Consider the following 9,557-nt stretch of genomic DNA (forward strand, 5'->3'; position numbering starts at 1 on the left):
TTTTTCAGACATCCACGGTGTTATTTATTTCTCCTTCCTTGTTCTGCCTCTCTCTGTATCATCCTCCTTTCTCTCTCCTAGTTATGCCTCTCCCCCCAGTTCTGCCACTCACTCTATTGAGGTCCCTTTCCCTGCCTGGCCCCCAATGCCATAGTCCCTGTCTACTTTCCTAGCTTCAATGGTCATTCCAGATTAATTTAAAGGTCAACCTGACATAACTTACAATCACTTGGAAAGAAAGCCTTAATGAAGAATTATGCAGTTCAGGTTGGCCTGTGTGCATGTTTTGCGGTGATGGTCTAGAGTGTTAATTGATGTAGGGGGAGCCTATCTCACTGTGAGAGGCACCATATCAGGAGCAGGGTCCTTAATGATATGAAGAAAGCTAGCTGGAAGCAGGAACAGTCAACATGGGTGTTTTTGTTTCTCTTCCCTTGACTGTGGCTGTGCTGTGTATGACCTTGCTGCCGTGATGTCTGTGCAGTGATGGACTATAACTTGTAATCATAAGACAAATAAACCCTTTCCTTCCTTATGTTGTTTTTGGTCAGGGAGTTTTTATCACAGTTCAAATGAAACTAGAATAGTAATGGAAAGAACTTTCCATAAAAACAGTAGTGGAAATAACTGCCAATACATTTGATTGCACAGAACATTAGAAACATTAATCAACACCAAAGAAATGAAATCATTAGTACAAAAGAACTCTTGAAATTAATTAAATTGATACTTCATAATAGAGGAATATTATGATTTTTTTAAAAAGAAAGTAAAATCAAGTCATAAAGAAGGAAATTCTAATTTGCAAAAGCATGTACGAAGATATTTTAATATAATATTTCAGTAATTCTTTGAGCATTTAGTACAATGCATTTTATCACATTTGTCTTCGTTCTTCCCTCTAACTCCTCTAAGATTCACTCCCCCCACACAAATTAATGTCCACTGTTTTTGTTTAATAACACTGAGTTATATTTTTGCTGTCCATATCTTTGAGTGTTGGGGTACCCACAGAAGCAGAATCAACATAACAAAGGTCACATCATCAAATAAAAATGATTCTCCCTCTCCCAGAAGCCATCAACTTTCAATAGTTCTTTAGCTAGGGAGGGGAGTCCCTTTTCCCCTCCATGGAGGAATGTTGATTGACTTGATCTCTTACAGGCCTATGCAGATAATCACAGTTGCTAAGAATTCACCATGAGTGTAGCAATGTTGTTCTGTTTCTGCATTAATCACTATACACTTCACTAAAACTTCCTGGTGAGTTTTCAGAAATATATGTTAAGAGGGCGATTTTATAATATTTCTATTTAGCAGAGTAATAATAACAGATTTGCCTTCTGTATCCTATGAGCTTTCAATCATGTGTTCTAAGCCAGCTTTTAAGCACCAGGCATGTGTTTCCTCCTGTTGAGAAACCCTTAAAGTCAAATAGAAGGTGGTGGTTACACCTACAACATTCATACCACTATTGTGCCAATAGGCATATCTTGCCACACAAGTTATCACAAGTTCTCATTTGGTTAAGACTGTTGATGATTTCCCACACAATAGCCTACACAATTTCTTCTGGTATTATGTAAGCTAGCCAGCCTAGAGAAAGCTTTCTGTTTAGTGCCAAGTTGATTTCTCCATGTCTTCTGACCAGCATATGTGGTATCTTAAGCAATCGGGTCTTACTATCAAATTCTTGTTGACAAACAAGAACCATGTCAATATTGTTTTGGGTCTTGGGGATACTCCTAGCCAGCAATTTCAGGGGCAGTATCCCATACTTGGCACTGAGCCTTTTATTTGGTAACCTGTTTTCTGAGAAGAACATTATCCCTAGTTAAAGTCTTTTTATTTTGAAAAATATTTTTCCATCCATTTTTCTGTCTGTCTGTCTGTCTATCTATCTATCTATCTATCTATCTATCTATCTATCTATCTATCTATTTATCATCTATATTCTATGTCTCTATCTCTCATCTATCCATCTATAATCTATCTGTTCTCTATCTATGAAGCTCATAAAGTAGTAGGTTTCCATGTATCTGTGTCAAATGTCCTTAGTATTAGTTATCCTTCCCATCCCTTTCTGTCTCATACCCTCCCACTCTTTCCCTCACTTAAACTTCCCTCCCCATTATTACTCTTTTCCCTACCATATGAAGTGATCATTTAAAGGAAAGTATCTAGCATACTGGTAAATTGACTCACGTAATTTTGAATCACATCAGTCTATGAAAGAAACACACCAGCAAGAGCCTCAGATACTTGGCAATAGGACAGGCCCTTGTTAGGATAATGGGATGGATATTCAGCTCTACCCTTTGAAACATATGTAGAGAAACTAGAATGAGTCACCGAGGAAGCACCAGATCCATGATTACAGAGACAGCGGATCCAATGGGAGATTAGGGGAATTACATGTACTTAGTGTAGAGAGAAAAGAGTGAAATGGTAAATAGTTATCTAGAAGTATAATGAGTATATGATAAAATGTTCCATCTCTATGACAGACAGTAAACTAAAAGACATTTGGCTAAATTATGCCAAAAATGTTCTAATTAACACTATCAAAACTCCAGGGTAGATTAAAAAGGGAACCAAGGACCCCCGTCTTAGTATATTTCTAAGCAATTTAAATGATACCTGTTGTGTGGCTTAGTTATAAAATAGAGGATGGTTGGGCTTTGATTAGAATTACAAGCTTATAGACTCTGAGAATGGAAAAATAGCCATAATAGATTAAAACATCTCATTTATATGGCTTTTAGATTTTCCTTACCAGGCACCTGCCCATAACATATACAAAGGACATATAGAATATAAAGTCTTGAAGGTTAGAATTCTCATACATTTAAACGAATGGAATTTTTCAAAATGTCTGCCTAGGTTATGTAAACAGATCTTAGTAATATTGTATGAATAAACAAACTTGGACATAAAGTTATGATGCTCTATGATGCCTTTGTGTATTTCAAATTCCAGAAGAAAACCCGCTGTGGATTGTGAGAAAATGCATACAGGTTCATAAATCCTGACTCCGAACATAGTGACCAAAGTGGAGGTGCTGTGGAATGGGATTATCAGAAGGCCAGATGGGCCTCTTAAACTCATATCTTCATGAAAATCTCCCCTCTCTACTTTTTGCCTTAGTTCGTTGAGGATTTTATATAGTCATCTACTTTTCAGACAGGCTCTCACAGCCTAGGTTGTCCAGAGCTCACTATGTATCCCAGCTAACACTGAACTCACACTATTCCTTCTGCCTCAGCCTTTTGATTACTAGGATTAAAGCCATGAGCCACAACACATGGTTGATACCTTCAAGGAATTTTTCCAAGTCCATCTCTAAAGTGAGGAGCTGACGCCAGCGTAGAACATTTTCCTGACCTTTCCTCTAGTGGCAACTATCAGGTGAGCCAAGATGGGTGCATACAAATACATCCAGGAGCTGGGGAAGAAGCAGTCCGACATGATGGTGATGCGCTTCCTTCTAAGGGTCCGCTGCTGGCAATACCCCTACAGCTGCGCTGCCCAGGGCTCCCCGCCCCACCCGGCCTGATTAAGTGCGAAGGCTGGGATACAAGGCTAAGCAAGGTTATGTCATTTACAGGATTCGTGTCCGCCGCGGTGGTCACAAGCGCCCAGTTTCTAAGGGTGCAACTTACGGCAAGCCTGTCCACCATGGTGTTAACTAGCTGAAGTTTGCCCGAAGCCTTCAGTCTGTTGCTGAGGAGAGAGCTGGGCGCCACTGTGGAGCTTTGAGAGTCCTGAATTCCTACTGGGTTGGTGAAGATTCCACATATAAATTTTTTGAGGTTAACCTCATTGATCCATTCCATAAAGCTATCAGAAGAAATCCTGACACCTAATGGATGACCAAACTAGTCCACAAGCACAGGGAGATGCGTGGGCTGACATCTGCTGGCCTCAAGAGCCGTGGCCTTGGAAAGGGCCACAAGTTCCACCACACTGTTGGTGGATCTCCCGTGCAGCCTGAAGAAGGCACAATACTCTTCGGCTCCCCCCGTTACCGTAATACACGTAATATTTGTAAAATTAATATCCAATAAACAACTTAGGACAGTCAAAAAAAAAAAAAAAGAACATTTTACTGAAAAAAAAAACCCAAAAAACAAAACAATAAATCATACGGTGAGTTTAGAAAAGGAAACGACCAGATGTATGGCAAATGCTATCAAAAGGTAGAAAGCATCCACTGTGGGAGTTTGGTCACAGATGATGAAAAGGATAGTGGAGAATTTGTGTTGTGCTTCTGAGGGTGGCAGTCATGTGGTGAACAGGTGTACAGGGTACCAATACAAAATATTTCTTATTGTGGATTATGATCAATAAAGTTAGTCAGTTTTATGATCTATTACTTTTGCTGAATACAGTTATCCTTTTGTTTAATTTTCAAAGTGGCTCAGAATGTATTTTGTTCTCTCACTACCATTTTGGAAGAAACATGTCCACCATTTCACAAAAGAATAACACTCCCACAAAACTATACCTTCATCCATCCTTCCAGCCATGGCAGCCATGATGCGCGTGAATTTGACTTCTGTGCGTCTTGTAAGTCACTGAGCAAATTGCTATCAGTTGTTATAAATACTTAAGATTTAAGGGCACAGTGTAATGCAACATGAAAAGTTATGGAAGTCTCACCACTGAAATCTAATAGCTAATTCAAAACGATTAAGTGGACTTAGTGGCAGTTGGTAAGTCATAAATATGCATTGCTCTGGTCTCCTGCAGTGAGAAACAGAAGTAACTGAAGGCCCAGTTATTCTTGCTCTGGATTAATCACTACATTCACAGCAAGAACAGGCTTCTATAGGCTGCCCCCGGATAATGGCTGAATGTGGCAGAGTATTAATGTAAACACATTTGGGTGAGATGTTTGATTTCTTCAATACATGACTTTAGACTAAGAAGTTCCAGTAAATATGTCAAAAAAAAAAAAAAACCTTGCAGACATGGGTTTTCTTTATGGATGTAAAGCTTCAATCATGGTTTAAAGGTTCTGTATACTTTGCTCAACTTTCTCATCTTTACTTTTCTTAGATGTTGCCTTTAATTTATACTTTGGATATCTAATTCCACCTTTCTCCTCCTCTAGTCCCTCCCCACTTCTTCCTCCATTTCTTCCTTCTCCTTTTAGAGAGAGGGTGTCATGTAGCCCAGACTGTACTCAAACTCCCCATCCTCTTTCTGACCCCTCTCAAGAGTTGAAGATACAGGTATTTTGCTCAGTTTTTCGTGTATTTTTCAAAAGATTCAAATTATCACTGAAAGACTGTACACTCAGGGGCGAGCATGAATGGACTTGAGAGCAAATCAGTAGAATGTTCTAGTCTATCTCAGAGAGGAAACTGATTTGAAGGAAACAAGATCATCAGGTACCTCAGTAGCAGCAGAGGTCAAATCAAATGTATGACTAAATCTCAGGGGATGAGGATGAGGGAAGATACTCAAAGAAGTAATCTCGAGACACTTTCAAATTTCATTAAAAAGTGTACCACAAGACTCAAGAAACTCAATAGATACATAGCAGAAGAAACATAAATGAAACAATAAGTGAGGAACACGTTGGATACATTCCTAAACCTCCAGAATAATGAGGAGCTCTTACTCATGCTGAAGAGAAAGTGTTATTTGCAAAAAGTGAGTCATTACATGGGGGGGGGGGAACCGCATAAGGATATTTGTTCGTCTCGTTCTGCAGACACTACTTACCCTTAAATAAGGTCACAGTTGGACATTCCTTTCATGTCTCATATTTTTATTGTATTGTGAGCAACATGTACAAAAAGAACAAAGACCGAAGTGCACACATTTTGGTTTTATTTATTATGCCTTCTTTCATTAGGGTGAAAGATTAATCAGTAGCTCTCTCCTTGGAGATGTTGAGAACCAGCTGGATCATAGATAATTAGACCACCTGTACCAGTGGTTCACCGTGTTCCTTCTGGTTTCCCCTTCTTAAAATCATATCAGTAACATTTGATCTGAGAAGACTTTTTGCTGTATTTTTATTATACAATCCAAATCTGGCCGGCCCTTAGAATTCAAGCATGCCTCGACTACAAGAGACCAAGTGATGACAGTGTCTTCTTCAACCTCTATCTTAGTTATGATTTCTATTACCGTGAAGAGATACCACGACGAGGTAACGCTTATAAAGGATAACATTTAATTGGGGCTGCCTTCCAGCTTCAGAGGTGCAGTCCATTTTCATCATGGTGGCAGGAAACATGGCAGTGTGCGGGCAGACATGGCGCTGGAGGGGCTGAGAGTTCTTCATTCCGTTCTAAAGGCAAACAGGAGAAGGCTGGCTTCCAAACAGCTAAGAGAAGGGTCTCAAAGCACACCCCTACAGTGACACACTTTCTCCAACAAAGCCACGCCTACTCCAACAAGGTCACACCTCCTAATAGTGGCACTCCATGGGGCCAAGCATACTCAAACCACCACAGCCTGCACTCCCCTATCTCCTTTCTGTTACCATGAGGAGGATGGGATGTGTTAGGAGGGGGTTCTGGCTGAGCAATTTGTTCTCCATCTGGAGCTTCACTGGACTCTAGTCTTCACTGCCAACCTTCATTGTTAATAAGGGCTAACTGACTTTTCCTTCATGCAAGCCTTTTCATGATACCCCCACAGTGGCACCTATATACTTCAGGGTGCATACAAGGTACCACTTTTCAGGTGTGGGAACATATCTACTCTATACCCATCTTAAAAAGGATAAAGTTCTTTTTTTTTCTGGGAATTCAACCCATCAAGGCTTCCTTGTTAGTCTCAGTGAGTTGTAAGACGTTCTGTTTGCTACACAGTGCTGGAGGCTTAGCTATCTAAGACTGGTGGGAGCCAGCCAGACTCCATGTTTGTAAAAGCCCACTCTTGTCCATAGATGGCTTCCTTCTCTTTTGTGTCATTTCACAGTTGGAATGACTTTTTCTGTTCTATAGTCCAGTTCCTGAAAACCCTTCTCTCGTGACATAATCACACTAGGCACATAACTTTAATATATGAATTTTGAGGTGACGACCAAATTCTTTCTATAGAAAGATCTATAGATCTTTAACTTTTATATATTTTCTCAGTCCATTTGGGAGCAATTTTTGCCATGTTGCAAGGCTCCAAAGTATTGCATCCACTCTTTTGAAGCTTACTTTTGACTTACAAATTTGTCACAAAATCTATAATAGATTACCTTGTAAAAAACATGATTAGTGAAGAGAGTTACTTATTATTTCCTTAGAATAGTTCCTTAGAATGGGATTGCTGGGTGTAGATCACACACACTTTGACGTCATTACAAATCTACACACTCCGACATCATTATAAATCTACCCAACACATACTAACTACCCACACACACCTTGGTGCGCATTGAAGACATACATTTCCTTAAGCCATACTCATTTAAAAAGCTTCGTGTTGTGTGTGCACAGTCTTGTGTGTGTGCATGCAATAGTACAAATGTGGTAGTCACATGACAACCTTGGGTGTCGGTTCTCACCTTCTGCCTCCCTTCTACCCTTGTTCAAGACAATGACTCTTATTGTCCTTTGTTATATACAGCAGGCCAGCTGGCCCAAGGTGCTTCTGGGGACTGTCTGGTCCCCACCTCCCTTCTTTCCACAGAGCACTTGGGTTACAGGTGTGTCTATTACTATGTCTGCTTCCATGTAGACTCTAGGGACTCACACACAGGCGACTGAAATCATTTCACCAGCCTTGAAAAATCATTTTAAGAGGAGCTTGATAGTGTGGAAGGACGATTTGTTGTTTTTACTACTCTCTTTTGCAATTACAAAGGCTGAACTCAGCCTCATTTTATGATTCCGTCTCATTGTCGCTAGTTTTCTTTTTTTTTTTTTTGTGATATCTTTTTTTCCTTTTTTTTTTTTTAACTTAAGTATTTCTTATATACATTTCAAGTGTTATTCCCTTTCCCGGTTTCCGGACAAACATCCCCCTCCCCCGTCGCTAGTTTTCTTAACCCCACGCTGACCACTGAATGCGACAAACACATGAATGGTATTTCTCAGACATATGGAATTTTCTCTGGCTTTGAAATGTTTACCTCTGCTGCTTTTGTGGCCTAAGGTGTTCTGTGTCCTCATTGGGATTCCAGGGTGACTTCACACGCTACCTTTTGGTAAGATCTTTCCTTTGTTTTTTATACCTAGGAAAACTGGGCTGTTTCCTTAGACTTCTTATAATCTACATGGATGCAGAACCATCTCCCTGCTTAATACTTGTCAGTTGTTTGTCTTTGAGGCTACACAAAACATACATAGATGCTACCCTCATCCCAGCCATTGGTGGATCCCCGAGATTCGGAAAATATCTGCCATATGGTAGGTATCCGAAGCATATATTGAATAAGTAAACATTTATGTTTGCCCAAATGCTGTGTTTATTATTTGAGTTAATGCATCAGACTGCATTCTTTGACCTCAGCTTTCACACATGTTGAAGCCCAAGTTCCCACTGTGAAGGTCTTTCTTGGTAGGGCACTGGGCAGGCAAGTAGGCTTAGATGAGCTTGTAAGGGTGGTACTGGGCGGTGTGACTAGTGCTCTCAACAATGATGAAGAGCTGACCGAGGTCTCTCCACGTCATGGGAACACAAACTGAGAAACTGACCGACTATAATCCACAAAACTGGTCCTGTTGGCACTTGGATTTCAGCCTTAAGTCTCTACATCTGAAAGAAAAACAAGTGTCTGGGTTTAAGCTACCCAGCGTATTTTTGTTTAATGGAGACCCAAATATAACCAAGCAAGGGATGTATAAGCAAATGTATTTCTCGTTTTCATATTCTTTGCTACAGAGACCATCCTATTTCTCTTTTCTTCTTTAGGAATGAGGTTCCAGTTAAAACCATTAGAGGGACATTTCCAGAGCCACAATTAACCTATGCCTCATTTTATAATATATCTTATTAGTGTAGTAGTGAAACAGTGGAGAAGAGACAATTTATTTATCCATATTCGAAGCCAATGTTTTTTGGTGCTGTTTAGTGCTGATGTAACACAGTGATTCATTAACATTTGGCGTTGAGGCCACATGTTAAGAGTCTCGGGCTACCAGGTTTGCACATTGCAAAGCGTCTCCTCTGATGTGGTCCTTCCAGTTGCTCATTCCCATTGAAGCTTAGAGAGCTGAGAAGCAGGATCCCAATCTGTGTTTGCTTAGCACTGTTGGAGGAACCTTTAAAACCACACACTTCCTGCTTGGTTCTTGTTCTCTCTCCTCACCACGTCTTCTTTCTCTGTTTTCTGTGACAGTGGATTCCCCTGAGCTGACTTCTGGAGATCTCAGCAAAAGGCTGATAATAGATTATCTCTGGGCTGCTGCTGTATGAAGGCTTCTGTGAATGAGATCTAAAGGGGCCTGCATGACTTGGATCCCAGAACACTTAATTAATCCAATAGACTGAACTGTAGCTTGATGCCTCTCCACCGAACCTATGGATCTAAATTACTATGCTTTTCCTATTGTAACTCAGTTGCTCACACACTTAGGCTGCTCTGAATATAACAGTGT

The 9,557-nt window shown here is 40.2% G+C and overlaps 1 pseudogene; it reads left to right on the forward strand.

Annotated features, from left to right (window-relative positions):
- The first annotated feature begins 3,418 nt into the window (after nt 1–3,418).
- On the forward strand, nt 3,419–4,033 carry Rpl15-ps4 (ribosomal protein L15, pseudogene 4; annotated as a pseudogene).
- Nucleotides 4,034–9,557: the final 5,524 nt, after the last annotated feature.

Source organism: Rattus norvegicus, chromosome 7, assembly GCF_036323735.1.
Source record: "Rattus norvegicus strain BN/NHsdMcwi chromosome 7, GRCr8, whole genome shotgun sequence".
NCBI classification, from domain to species: Eukaryota; Metazoa; Chordata; class Mammalia; order Rodentia; family Muridae; genus Rattus; species Rattus norvegicus.